The sequence below is a fragment of the Armigeres subalbatus genome, chromosome 1, assembly GCF_024139115.2.
Source record: "Armigeres subalbatus isolate Guangzhou_Male chromosome 1, GZ_Asu_2, whole genome shotgun sequence".
In the NCBI taxonomy this organism is placed as follows: Eukaryota; Metazoa; Arthropoda; class Insecta; order Diptera; family Culicidae; genus Armigeres; species Armigeres subalbatus.
Window position 1 is genome coordinate 152007757 of NC_085139.1, and position 13412 is coordinate 152021168.

Sequence of the window (13412 nt, forward strand, 5' to 3'; positions counted from 1 at the left end):
AGCTTGACAGTGTAACTCATGGGCTTCTTCCTCATTTGGGAACAAATGATTGGTTGCTGGTGGTGATGTCAAGGTTTAATCCCAGATGATGTGGAGACCATTATATTGTTTGATAAAGTTCCATTTTATCTTAATCTCTTCTGTATTGGTAGAAACTTGAATCTATTTGTAGATATTGAAAATCTTTTAACTTTATTTTTCTTCTTATTGGCATTACATCTCAATTTCGAACATTGTCATTTGCTGCTTAATGTTCATTCAGCATTTCACAGTTATAAACATTATTATCAAAGGAGGTTTATGAGTTGTTACTATTTTGAATTCGTGTATCAAGTATTCTACACGACGATAGCTTCTTTTATGCCTAGGGAAGTCGAGACAATTTCTAAACTGAGCAATGACCAGCACTGGGAATTTGAACTCAGCCACCCCTCAGCATGGTTTTGCTTCAAAATTATAAAATAAATCGTTTAACATGTGTGTATACAAAAATTAATACATACCATCAACGTACAATCGAGTCCAACAGTTGAAAACTAAATTGAATGATATTCCATATCTTGCGCATATATATGAAATCGAGTTTTAAATTTTTTGACGTTGCACAACGTCTTACTGAAGATGGTGTCAAATTAGAATCAAATAGAAACCGCCGAGAAATTCCTTACAATTTTAACGTTATTAGCACCTTCAGATTTTATCCAAAATTTTTCAAAATTTCTTCAGAAATTCTTTTAGGAATCATTCATGGGTGAATCACTTGAAAATTTTCGAAATATTTTTGCAAGGGAATTTCAAAAAGGAATTTAACAGGAACTTCCAGCAAATTATAGCTCCCTCCAAAAAGAATTTTGAAAATATTTAAGATATTCTAGTAAAATCAGTTTTTAAGAAACAGTTTCACGTATATACAGGGGTTAGACAAAAGGTTGAGATAGGCACAATTTTGTCGAAGTTCAAATCAGCATAACTTCGCGTAAAATGATCCGATTTTGATGAAACTGGACCTTCGGACGCGGAAACTCTTCTAGCACACTGTCCCCATGCAAAACCTCAGATTGGCCCTGTCCACCGAGATGTTCCAGGTTTTCTGAGGATATGTGAAAAGGCATTTTTTCTCTGCTTGTCGTTTTATCTGGACGTTTACTGCCATCATGTTTTACACTCTCCCTGGAAACTAGAACTATGCTGACCAATGCTGGCTGCAGATCTAAAAATTGAGCAACATGTAACTGAACGAAGTACAATTAGTCACCACCCGATAGGCGTCTCCCCATGGGTTCGAGTTGGCGCTCTGGCACAGTCTGTCGAAGCAGGGTTTCCTACCTTTTTTTAATGGCCTTGTTTAGAGGCCAGTCTCGCTGCTTTGAATTGCTCGATGCGTTCCTCCCTCACTTCCATAAGCGTGTCCTTGCGTTTTCTTCTAGCCCGGAGACAGGCTGCTCGAAGGGCTGCAATTTCATCAGCTCCACCGAGTATACCTGTGGCCTGCAGTTCCGTGGTCGCACCTTCCTCAGCATGGTCATCACACAAGCTCGAGACAGGACCGCAACCAGTTCGTCGCCGCTTAAACTTCCCGTGTTTTCTTCCAGATCCATAGCTTCACTGAAGGTCCCACCGTCGAGGTGGGGCGACCTTCCACGACCAGGGTTATTGGGGAGTGGCTCTCCGGCTTTCTCTTCTTGCCTCGCTGCCTATCCTGTACCGGATAGCTAGATGGTCACTGTGGGTGTAACCGTCGTCAACTATCCACTGCAGATCACCGACCAAACTTGGACTATTCATCTATTATCCATTCCACTCAGTTTCACTGGAAGGTACTTCTCGAGCCTTCGTAGCACAGCTGACATCCAGCTTGGCAGAAAGCCTCTGGCAGCGTTGCCCTCTCCGGTTAGTAAAGCGACTTCCCCTCTGCTCCTTGCATTTCCGTCTCCTGCAATTACTATTGGCTTGCTACCCACTAGGTCTGATGTTAGCCGATCGACCATCTCGGTAATTGTTCCTACTCAGCCCACCTTGGTGAGGCGTAGCAGCTGCAGTACACTCCATTTATTTCGCTATGTAATTACCCTCCGCTCTTGTGTTCCCAGCACTTCCCTGGATCAGGTATCTTCCCGTCGTACAAATCGCCGCTGATTTGGATCTATCCGCCGGAAGTTCAATATTATCCAGGGAGTGCGAGGATGCGGAGGGTCCGACAAGATAGCGACGTCCGTTCTCGCTTCTACTACCGACTGCCACAGCAACTGCTGGGCGGCCGCACGAAATGGTTGAGCCGTTGAGATGGTCGATCGGCTCCAACCATGCGACCGCCCAGTGTGCTGTGGTAATCGTAAGCCAGTAGACATCAATTGCAGGAGACTTCAATGCGTGGGCGATAGAGTGGGGAAGTCGCTTTACTAACCGGAGAGGGCAAACGCTGCTAGCTGGCCTTCGTATTAATCCCTCCAAAGCGATGTTGAATAGCAGACACGAAAGACCATCACCTTGCCGTAACCCTCTACGCGTTTCGAAGGGACTCGAGAATGCTCCTGAAACTCGAACTACGCACATCACCCGATCCATCGTCGCCTTGATCAACCGTATCAGTTTATCCGGAAATCCGTTTTCGTGCATTAGCTGCCATAGCTGGTCCCGATCGATTGTATCATATGCGGCTTTGAAGTCGATAAATAGATTATGTGTGGGCACGTTGTATTTGCGGCATTTCTGCAATACCTGACGTATGGCGAACACCTGGTCTGTGGTAGAGCGTTCACCCATAAATCCCGCCTGTTACTGCCCCACGAACTCTCTTGCAATTGGTGTTAGTCGGCGGCATAAAATTTGGGAGAGTACCTTGTAGGCGGCGTTCAGCAATGTGATTGCGCGGTAGTTGCTACAATCCAGCTTATCGCCCTTTTTGTAGATGGGACACACGACACCTTCCATACACTCCTGCGGCAGAACCTCATCCTCCCAAACCTTGGTAATCACCCAGTGCAGCGCTCTAGTCAGTGCTTCACCACCGTGTTTAAACAGCTCTCCTGGTAGTTGGTCAACTCCAGGGGCTTTGTTGTTTTTCAGCCGGCCGATCTCCTCCTGGATTTCCTGGAGATTCGGAGCCGGAAGTCGCATGTCCTGCTCGCGTGCTCCTAGGTTCATTACCATACCGCCACCGTTGTCTGCCATATCGCCATTCAGGTGTTCTTCGTAGTGCTGCCGCCACCTTTGGATCACCTCACGCTCGTTTGTAAGAAGGTTCCCGTTTATGTCCTTACACATATCGGGCTGTGGCACGTGGCCCTTACGTGAACGGTTCAACTTCTCATAGAACTTTCGTGCGTTATTAGCGCGGTAAAGTTCCTCCGTCTCCTCACGGTCTCGATCTTCCTGCTGGCGCTTTCCTCCGGAAAATCGAGTTTTGTCTGTTCCGCGCCCGTTTGTATCGTGCCTCGTTCGCCCTCGTGCGGTGTTGCAGCAATCTCGCCCATGCTGCATTCTACTCCTCAACTAACTGCTCACATTCGCCGTCATACCAGTCGTTTCTCTGATCCGGAGCCACCGTGCCTAGTGCAGCGGTTGCGGTGCTTCCAATGGCGGATCGAATATCTCTCCAGCCATCTTCAAGAGATGCTGCGCCTAGCTGCTCTTCCGTTGGGAGTGCCACTTCCAGCTGCTGCGCGTAGTCTTGGGCTAATCTACCGTCTTGTAGCCGCCCAATGTTTAGCCGCGGCGGACGACTCCGACGCGTGTTGATCACCGTCGAGAGTTTTGAGCGCAGACATACTGCAACGAGGTAGTGGTCGGATTCAATATTCGCACTGCGGTAAGTGCGTACGTTCGTGATGTCGGAGAAGAATTTACCGTCGATTAGAACGTGGTCGATTTGGTTTTCCGTTACTTGATTTGGAGATTTCCATGTGGCCTTGTGGATATTCTTGCGGGGAAAGAAAGTGATTCGGTCTACCATTCCGCGGGAGGCTGCAAAGTTTATGCATCGTTAGCCGTTGTCGTTCGATACGGTATGCGGACTATCCGGTCCGATGACCGGTCTATACATTTCCTCCCTTCCTACCTGAGCGTTCATGTCACCGATGACGATTTTGACGTCCCGCAGTGGGCATCCATCGTATGTCTACTCCAGCTGCGCATAGAACGCTTCTTTCTCGTCGTCGTATCTCCCTTCGTGTGGGCAGTGCACGTTGATGATGCTATAGTTGAAGAAACGGCCTTTTATCCTGAGCTTGCACATCCTTGCGTTGATCGGCTGCCACCCAATCACCCGTTTGCGCATCTTTCCCAGCACTATGAAGCCGGTTCCCAGCTCGTTGGTGGTGCCACAGCTTTGGTAGAAGATAGCCGCTCGATGCCCGCTTTTCCACACTTTCTGTCCTGTCCAGTGGATTTCCTGCAGCGCTACGATATCGAAGTTGCGGGGATGTAATTCGTCGTAGATTATCCTGTCGCAACCTGCGAAGCCTAGCGACTTGCAGTTCCATGTTCCAAGCTTCCAATCGCCTAGGTCGTTGCCGATTGTATCGAGTCGTATTATCTTCTATGTCGTTCGTAATAGTTGTTTTTAAAGGCGGCTTATTGGGCCTGCGCAAACCTCCTGTCTCGTCGGAAGGCCGTCGTGTCAGGGCTGTTTAGCGTCCCACCTAACACCAGGGGCTTGTGCGCTTTGAGCGGCACACGGTCGCTTTGGCGGAGCCTACTTGCGGATACATGCAGCTTTTTATAGAGGTTTATCAGGGCCCACTGTCAAACCATACCGCATCCTAGGCAGGCGCCACAACTCGCAGATGGCCTGGGGAGGGATCGTCAAGCCCTTGGACATAGTCCCTGCTGCCCTTAAAACCGATTACATTGATCTTATTTAATTATCTTAAAGATAACTCGTCCAGCTCAAACCTTTGTAGGGGTATGTGGCGGGACCATCATCATAAATATACCAATCAAATCTATTGAAATTGTAGTGAACGTTAATGGATCGTTGTTCCGCAAAAAACGTTTTGCCATTTTCAAAAGAATTCCTGGAGAATTTCCGAAGCTATTCTTGGTGATATCTAGTAATTTATTCGGGAAATCAATTAGGGATTACTTTGTAAATTCTTTTGAGTATTTCCTCGGAAATTCTTTACGGATATATTAAAAAATACTAAATTAGTTAGGATTTTTCAAAGCAATTCCTGGTGGAACTTCCGAAGGAATTTTGGGATCAGTTTTCCAAGGAATTTTTCAGAGAAATCACTACACTGAAAATATTCCAAACGTTTGATCGATATTCCACGTAAATCGAACGTGTTTCTCCAATCTTCATTTCCAATCACGAACCACGTCGAATCATCAAGCAATTAACTTGAATTGGTACCATTTGAAAAAACTGTTTATTATAACGTGTTTTACAAATCATTCTACAGAGAACTCATTTGTGACCACAGTAACATGGCGTTCGCAAAACATTGTTGTGAGTTGTATTTTCAAAAAAAGTGTAAAGTGATTATGAAGGGTTTTTTTCTAAAGTAATTCTTGGAAGAATAGCCGAAGGAATCCCGAATGGATTTTTCAAAGGAGTTACTAAAGGTATTCTCGATCTTCATTTCCAATCACGAACCACGTCGAATCAACAAGGAATTAACTTGAATTGGTACCATTTGAAAAAACCCAGATTAATCCACCTAGCAGTGATGATGCCTTTCTCGTGCATTATAAAATATATTGAAAAAATCACATTAGAAAGGTCAAAAAAGCTCTTTGGGGGAATAGATCACATTTTTTCGATCATTTTTAATATTTTTGCCTTGCCTCAAAAAAAAATTGTTCTTTGAATTTTCAAGGGAGACCTTTGGGAAAAAACAATGATTTTTCAATAATTCCGAAAAGCAATGATCGAGCTCAATAGCAAACAATTCCCCGTCGAATGCAACTTGTTAACTAATTCTAAGTTCTAAAAAGTGTGCCTACAAAATTTGTACACATACACACAAACATACACAAAAAAAACAGACATCACCTCAGTTTGTCGAGCTGAGTTGATTGGTATACACCCATACACCCACACGGTTGGTATTCTTTAATTTCCCGGTTAACCTGATTTTTCACAGCTTTTTAAATACCACCTGAATTTTCTTTGATTTTTTGTGAATTTTTTCATGGGGTTAACTCATAGTATCATCAACGCTGAATGTCGTAATCAACAAAAACCCACCCGTGTAAAAAAAGAACCGGGTGTATAACACTATGGGTCTCCGGGCCTTCTACCAAGTTTTTTTTAGCAATCATATAGCCTTTCGGTACAACTTTGTTGTACGAGAAAGGAAAAAATGCATATGTTACAAATATGCGATCGTGCGATAGTACAATGATTAGCGATAGTAAATACAAACGCAACGGCGCGTTTTGAAAAATACATATGGATTAACTTTCCAGACGCGCTGCTGCGCCTACAATTGTTTTAGGACTGATTTCCACGTAGTGTTTTTTCACCAATGTAATATTAAAGTTTAATAAAACTAGTTGTATGTCATACATTGATTTTGCATGCCTTTATGTATTAATTGTACAAGTACATTTGTGAAAATGAAACCAATAATTCACATAAATATAAATGAAAAAAGCCGCATAATATGGAAATAAGGAGGTGTATGAAAACGAACGTTATGTTCAAATCAGCCATATGCCCAAACTACACCATCATTCCACCTAAACCAACCAAACCACCCAAACCAATAAGCAGTTAGCCTCAATAACACGCCTCTTCCTTCCTTCCAAAGCATGAAACAAAATGGCAGCTAACGTAACGAGCGCACGAGAAAGCATGTACGTAGGTATACGATTTTTATTTCCAACGATGAAACTTTTACAACTGTGTTGATGCGAGCGGATAAAGTCATCGGCTTCGGGTCTCTAGCGCGTGTGTGTTCGTCCATTAGTTTTCGTGATCCACATTTGAAGCTTTGGAAAACTTTGCTTGAGAGGTTCTTCTTCTTCTTCTTCTTGGCATTACATCCCCACACTGGGACAGAGCCACCTCACAGCTTAGTGTTCATTAAGCACTTCCACAGTTATTAACTGCGAGGTTTCTAAGCCAAGTTACAATTTTTGCATTCGTATATCATGAGGCTAACACGATGATACTTTTATGCCCAGGGAAGTCGTGACAATTTCCAATCCGAAAATTACCTAGACCGGGAATCGAACCCAGCCACCCTCAGCATGGTCTTGCTTTGTAACCGCGCGTCTTACCGCACGGCTAAGGAGGGTCCCAAGGGCTTGAGAGGTTAGCATCATCAATAAAGCACGAAAGAAGCAACACAAACATTCATGCTGTCAATTATACACGGTGCGAAATTCATTCACCGCATGCGGAAATGCTGCACCCTTAATTTGTTTTACTCAATATTGTGCGGTTACTTGCTAAGTTTTTTTTAACTTTATTAAAGTGTTATTTTAATCTCCAGATTATGTTCAACACCGTACTTGCTAAATGGGCACGGTCGGTTAAAGTAGCTGTTCCTTAAATAGTTCGTTAAAGTAGTCGCTAGATTATTCCCTTTTGTTTTTAGCGAGACAGAGTATATGTCAAAAAAAATCAACCAGCAATATGCGGTGTATTGTTCGAAATGAACGTTTATCAGCAATGGAATAATCCATCTAGTGAAAATTAATGGCGTTTTGCTGTACTATAAATCTCGCAGGGGCCCTTCTTAGCCGTGCGGTAAGACGCGCGGCTACAAAGCAAGACCATGCTGAGGGTGGCTGGGTTCGATTCCCGGTCTAGGTAATTTTCGGATTGGAAATTGTCTCGACTTCCCTGGGCATAAAAGTATCATCGTGTTAGCCTCATGATATACGAATGCAAAAGTGGTAACCTGGCTTAGAAACTGTGGAAGTGCTTAATAAACACTAAGTTGCGAGGCGGCTCTGTCCCAGTGTGGGGATGTAATGCCAATAAGAAGAAGAAGATAAATCTCGCATAATTTATCAAAAGGACCTAAGTAACATTTTTTTCATGAATTAATTTGAGTACTGCAATCAACAGAACAACATGAAAGCTATTGATTGCAGTATTCAAATTATTTCATGAAAAAAATATTACTTACGTCCTTTTGAAAAGTTAAGCGGGAATTCATGAAAAAATGTTACTTAGGTCCTTTTGAAAAGTTATGCGAGAAATGTAATAAAATGCGTAAAGCCAAAATAGAACTTTTTGGGAACTTGCAAGTGTTTTGATTGTTTAAGTTGACTTTTTGTAAATTTATTGGTCAATATTTAAGAGATGCTGTAAAAAGAAAAGTGCATACTTAGTTTTTCCAAATTTGATTCAGACTATCTTTTGAAAAGGTTCAAACTTGTTTTTACTGATTTTTTCAAATGGATATAATCGAAAAACGACCCTTCCTACAAAAAAGTGTTGTATGGGTGACTATCGCAAAATCAGTCAAACTTTCTAATAAAACTTTTTGAAAAACTCTAAATTGAACCCTACACTAAAAAAATCGATTTAAAAAATTAAAAGTCGATTTGCAAAAAAAAACGCCCTTTTCGATTTGGACGAAATTTTGTCTCAAGATAGGTGATTATGTTCCCTACCAACCATCCATACATCGCAAGCTGGGCACTTTGAAGGGAAAATTTTTTTTCTAACAGAAACTTTTTCTAGAGGGAATCGATTTTTTCATTGTCTTTAAGGGGTGGATTTAACATATGTCTACATATATACTCATATTAAGTATTCCTGTACAGTCAGGCAGAGTACAATGTTTTGGTCGTAACTGGGCGCAACTAAAGAAGCTAATAATGGAATATAATATTGTTTTGAAGATATAAACCCCTTTTTAATATTACTTTTAATTTAAAACAAACTATATTTAGTGACTAAATTAGACAATGTATCATAAAAATAGATTTGCTTGGGGTTCTATAACGATGGCTTTCATTGGTTTAGTTTCAGATGAAAATACACTGAAAATAATTCCGACAAGAAAAGTTTTTGTTAGAAAAACTTTTTTTCCATAAAAGTGCCCAGCTTGCGATGTATGGACGGTTGGTAGGGAACATAATCACCTATCTTGAGACAAAATTTCATTTAAATAAAAAAGGGCGTTTTTTCGCAAATTTAAAATTTTTAAACTGATTTTTTTCAGTGTAGGGCTCAATTTGGATTGTTTCCGATATTTTCACTAGAAAGTTTGACTGATTTTGCGATGGTCACCCATACAACACTTTTTTGTGGGATGCATCGTTTTTCTATTATATCCATTTGAAAATATTAGCAAAAAAAATTTCGGCTCTTTTCAAAGCAAAGTCTAGATTAAATTTGGAACAACATTTTTGTTTTCATTTCGGATCATCTGGTAATTTTTCATTTCTTACTTCTTACTTTTCACTCCTCACTTCGCACTTCTCACGTCTCACTTCTCACTGCTCAAATCGTCCCATAGGGGAAAGAAATGGCAGAAATGACGCTTAACTTTTAAAAAGAACATATGTCACCTTTTTTCATGAATTAATTTGTGTACTGCAATCAAAAGCTATCATATTGGTCTGTTGATCGCAATATTAAAATTCATTCATGAAAATATGTTTCTTAGGTCATTTTGAAAAAATAAACGAGAATTTTCAGTGTATACATGAAATCTTAAAATAGGTACTTTTTAACTTATTAATGGGTTTCTATGTTTCTTTGTGAAGTTTTTTTTTCCGTGTAAACTGTGTATTCTATGCTGTCAGTGTACCGGTTTCGAATAAAATGTGTCTTGGGAGAATATAACCTAGAAAATCGATAGCTTATTTGTTACGAAATAATGATGTCTCATAACTCTTCGAATATTTACTATTTTTTGAGACGTGCCATCATTATGAAATTCAATAGCGAACAAGAAGAAAACATTCCCCATCGAATGCAACTTGTTGTAGCAAAATCGATTCAGGTTTAGTACTAGAAAAATTGTCTAATGTTTCAATGTGCACACACACACACACACACACACACACACACACACACACACACACACACACACACACACACACACACACACACGGACAGACAGACATTTGCTCAGTTTTTATTTATTTATTTATTTTATTTATTTTATTTATTTTATTTATTTTATTTATTTTATTTATTTTATTTATTTTATTTATTTTATTTATTTTATTTATTTTATTTATTTTATTTATTTTATTTATTTTATTTATTTTATTTATTTTATTTATTTTATTTATTTTATTTATTTTATTTATTTTATTTATTTTATTTATTTTATTTATTTTATTTATTTTATTTATTTTATTTATTTTATTTATTTTATTTATTTTATTTATTTTATTTATTTTATTTATTTTATTTATTTTATTTAATCTTCAACTTATTGTTGTACAGATTGAAACTTATACTATATGGAGGATCCTTCGTTTATATGTAGACTTACTTAAGCCGAAATCATACACTTCACTGGTTTCATTAAATGCACGGCAGCACAAAGTCCACGGTTCGTTAAAGCTATAGTTGGTGCGACGGGTAGATTGCCAAAGGAGCGAGTGTTGACGTAGTTGTCGTTGAGGAGCATGAAAGTTTACTTGGCTTAGAAGAGCGCTGCATTCAACATCCCCGTTGAGAAGTCCATAAACATAGAGCCGTTGTAGAAGTTTTCTTCTAGATACCAATGTCTCCAGAAAAATTAGCCGGCATCTTTCTTCATAAGGTGGTAAGTTGGCGAAATCATTCCAGGGCAGCACACGTAAAGCGTATCGGATAAAATTCCGTTGGATAGCTTCTATTCGGTCGGTTTGTGTGACGTGGTAGGGTGCCCAAACAACTACAGCGTATTCCAGCAGGCTACGAACGACGCCACAATATATAGATTTGAGCGCGTAAACATCCTGGAAAGCGTTTGTATTCCTTTTAACAAAGCCTAACAGAGCATAAGCTTTAGCTGTTACCGTCGTGATGTGCTCATTGAATCTCACTTTTGAGTCTATTACTACTCCCAGGTCCTTGACCGTGCTAACTCGGAGAAGATTGTTGTTTCCCATTGAATAATCAACATGCAGGGGATTACGCAAGCGGTTGAAAGAAATGACACTACATTTGGAAATGTTAACCTGCATGCCATTCAGAGTGCACCAGTAAAGGAGAGAGTCTATGTCTTGCTGGAGTGCACAACAATCAAGATTAGATCTAATCACACGAAATATTTTCAGATCATCGGCAAACATAAGTTTCGACGATTTCAGACGAGTTGAGAGGTCGTTGACAAATAGGATGAAGATTAACGGTCCTAAATGACTTCCCTGGGGAACCCCTGATGGTATTTCGAAGCTGGGCGAACTGATTCCGTTGATACTGATGAAGGCAGAGCGATCAATCAAATACGACCGCAGCCATTGTGTAGCCCAGTCCGGTAGTCCCATACGTTTCATTTTGTCGACAACGAGCCCATGAGGAACCTTATCGAACGCCTTGCTAAAGTCCACGTAGATGCAATCGACTTGTCGTCTTTTCTCGATTGACTTAATCAATGAGTTGACAAACACCATGAGGTTAGTGGTTGTAGATCGTTTCCGCATGAATCCATGTTGATGCTCGGTAATCATTGGACGAATCGCGTGGTACATAACATCATAGATCATTTTTTCGAGCACTTTGGGTAAACAGTTTAGAATAGAAATTCCACGATAATTCTCCACGTTATGTATATTCCCCGACTTGTGTATAGGTGTATTTGATGCAACCTTCCACGCTGACGGGAACACTCCACTGTTGAGGGAACGGTTGAATATGATTGAAACTGGCGAAGCTAAAGGCGCAGCAAATTGCTTGATGAACGATGGCGGTAAACGGTCAGGGCCGGGGCCTTTCGAAGCATCCACATATGAAAGAACTTTCTGGACTTCATCAACTGAAACATTCAATTGCGGCAGATGAATATTGTAATGTGCCAAACTACTCATCCAATCCCGATGTTCTTCAGGTGAATGAGCAGGGGGGACATTCGAAAACACGTTCTTGAAGAATTCAGCGAATAGGTTGGCAGCACCTTCCGCATTATCGGCGTTGGTTTCCTTGAAGTAGACATTCTGTGGGATACCGTTATTCCATCTAAGCTTTTTCACATATGACCAGAACGACGACGGATCCCGTTTTGCATTTGATTCGTTGCGCTGTATGTATTCGTAGAAAACTCTGTTCAGCTGGGATGAATAGTGCTCCTCCATATTTCGAAGCGATTCCTTGTTAAGTCGAGCTGAATCGAATGGTATATAATACTATGGGTCTACAAGCGCTCTATAAAAAGTACGTTTTGGCAGTGAAATGAAAGCCTTTCTGGTACAACTTTGTTGTACGAGAAAGGCAAAACTGTTTATTATAACGTGTTTTACAAATCATTCTACAGAGAACTCATTTGTGACCATAGTAACATGGCGTTCCCAAAACATTGTTGTGAGTTGTATTTTCAAAAAAAGTGTAAAGTGATTATGAAGGGTTTTTTTCTAAAGTAATTCTTGGAAGAATAGCCGAAGGAATCCCGAATGGATTTTTCAACGGAGTTACTAAAGGTATTCTCGAAGAGTTTACAAAAAAATCTCAAAAGCTAAATTACCTCAAAATTCTTCTGAATGAGTTCTCAAAAAAATCCCTATGAATTTCAAAATAATACCCGAAGCATTTCCCGAAGGTTTTTACAGTAAAGCAGTAATAGAACGCTAGTGGCGCTGTAACTATTGAAATTATTCTGCCAAAATATGCTTCAATAAGCTTAATAAGTGGGCCCTCCTTAGCCGTGCGGTAAGACGCGCGGCTACAAAGCAAGACCATGCTGAGGGTGGCTGGGTTCGATTCCCGATGAACACTAAGTTGCGAGGCGGCTCTGTCCCAGTGTGGGGATGTAATGCCAATAAGAAGAAGAAGAAGAAGAAGAAGCTTAATAGACTATTCAGATTACGATTAGATTATTTATCGTAATAAATATCGTGTTGAAGCTGAGAAAGAAAATTGAATGTATGGGGATGGCATCAGGTTATTATTATGTTAAGCATAAAATGCCCCAAAAACAGCCCACGACATTCATTTCATTTTCATTTATTTAGTTAACATCTAAACAGATAACACTGAATCAACAATTTGACGCCACAATGCACGGTTCGAGGCCGCATCTCTCCATCCTCGGATACGCCCCACGCTCGCCAAGTCGTTCTGCACCTGGTCTGCCCATCTCGCTCGCTGCGCTCCACGCCGTCTCGTACCTGCCGGATCGGAAGCGAACACCATCTTTGCAGGGTTGCTGTCCGGCATTCTTGCAACATGTCCTGCCCATCGTACCCTTCCGGCTTTAGCTACCTTCTGGATACTGGGTTCGCCGTAGAGTTGGGCGAGCTCATGGTTCATTCTTCGCCGCCACACACCGTCTTCTTGCACACCGCCAAAG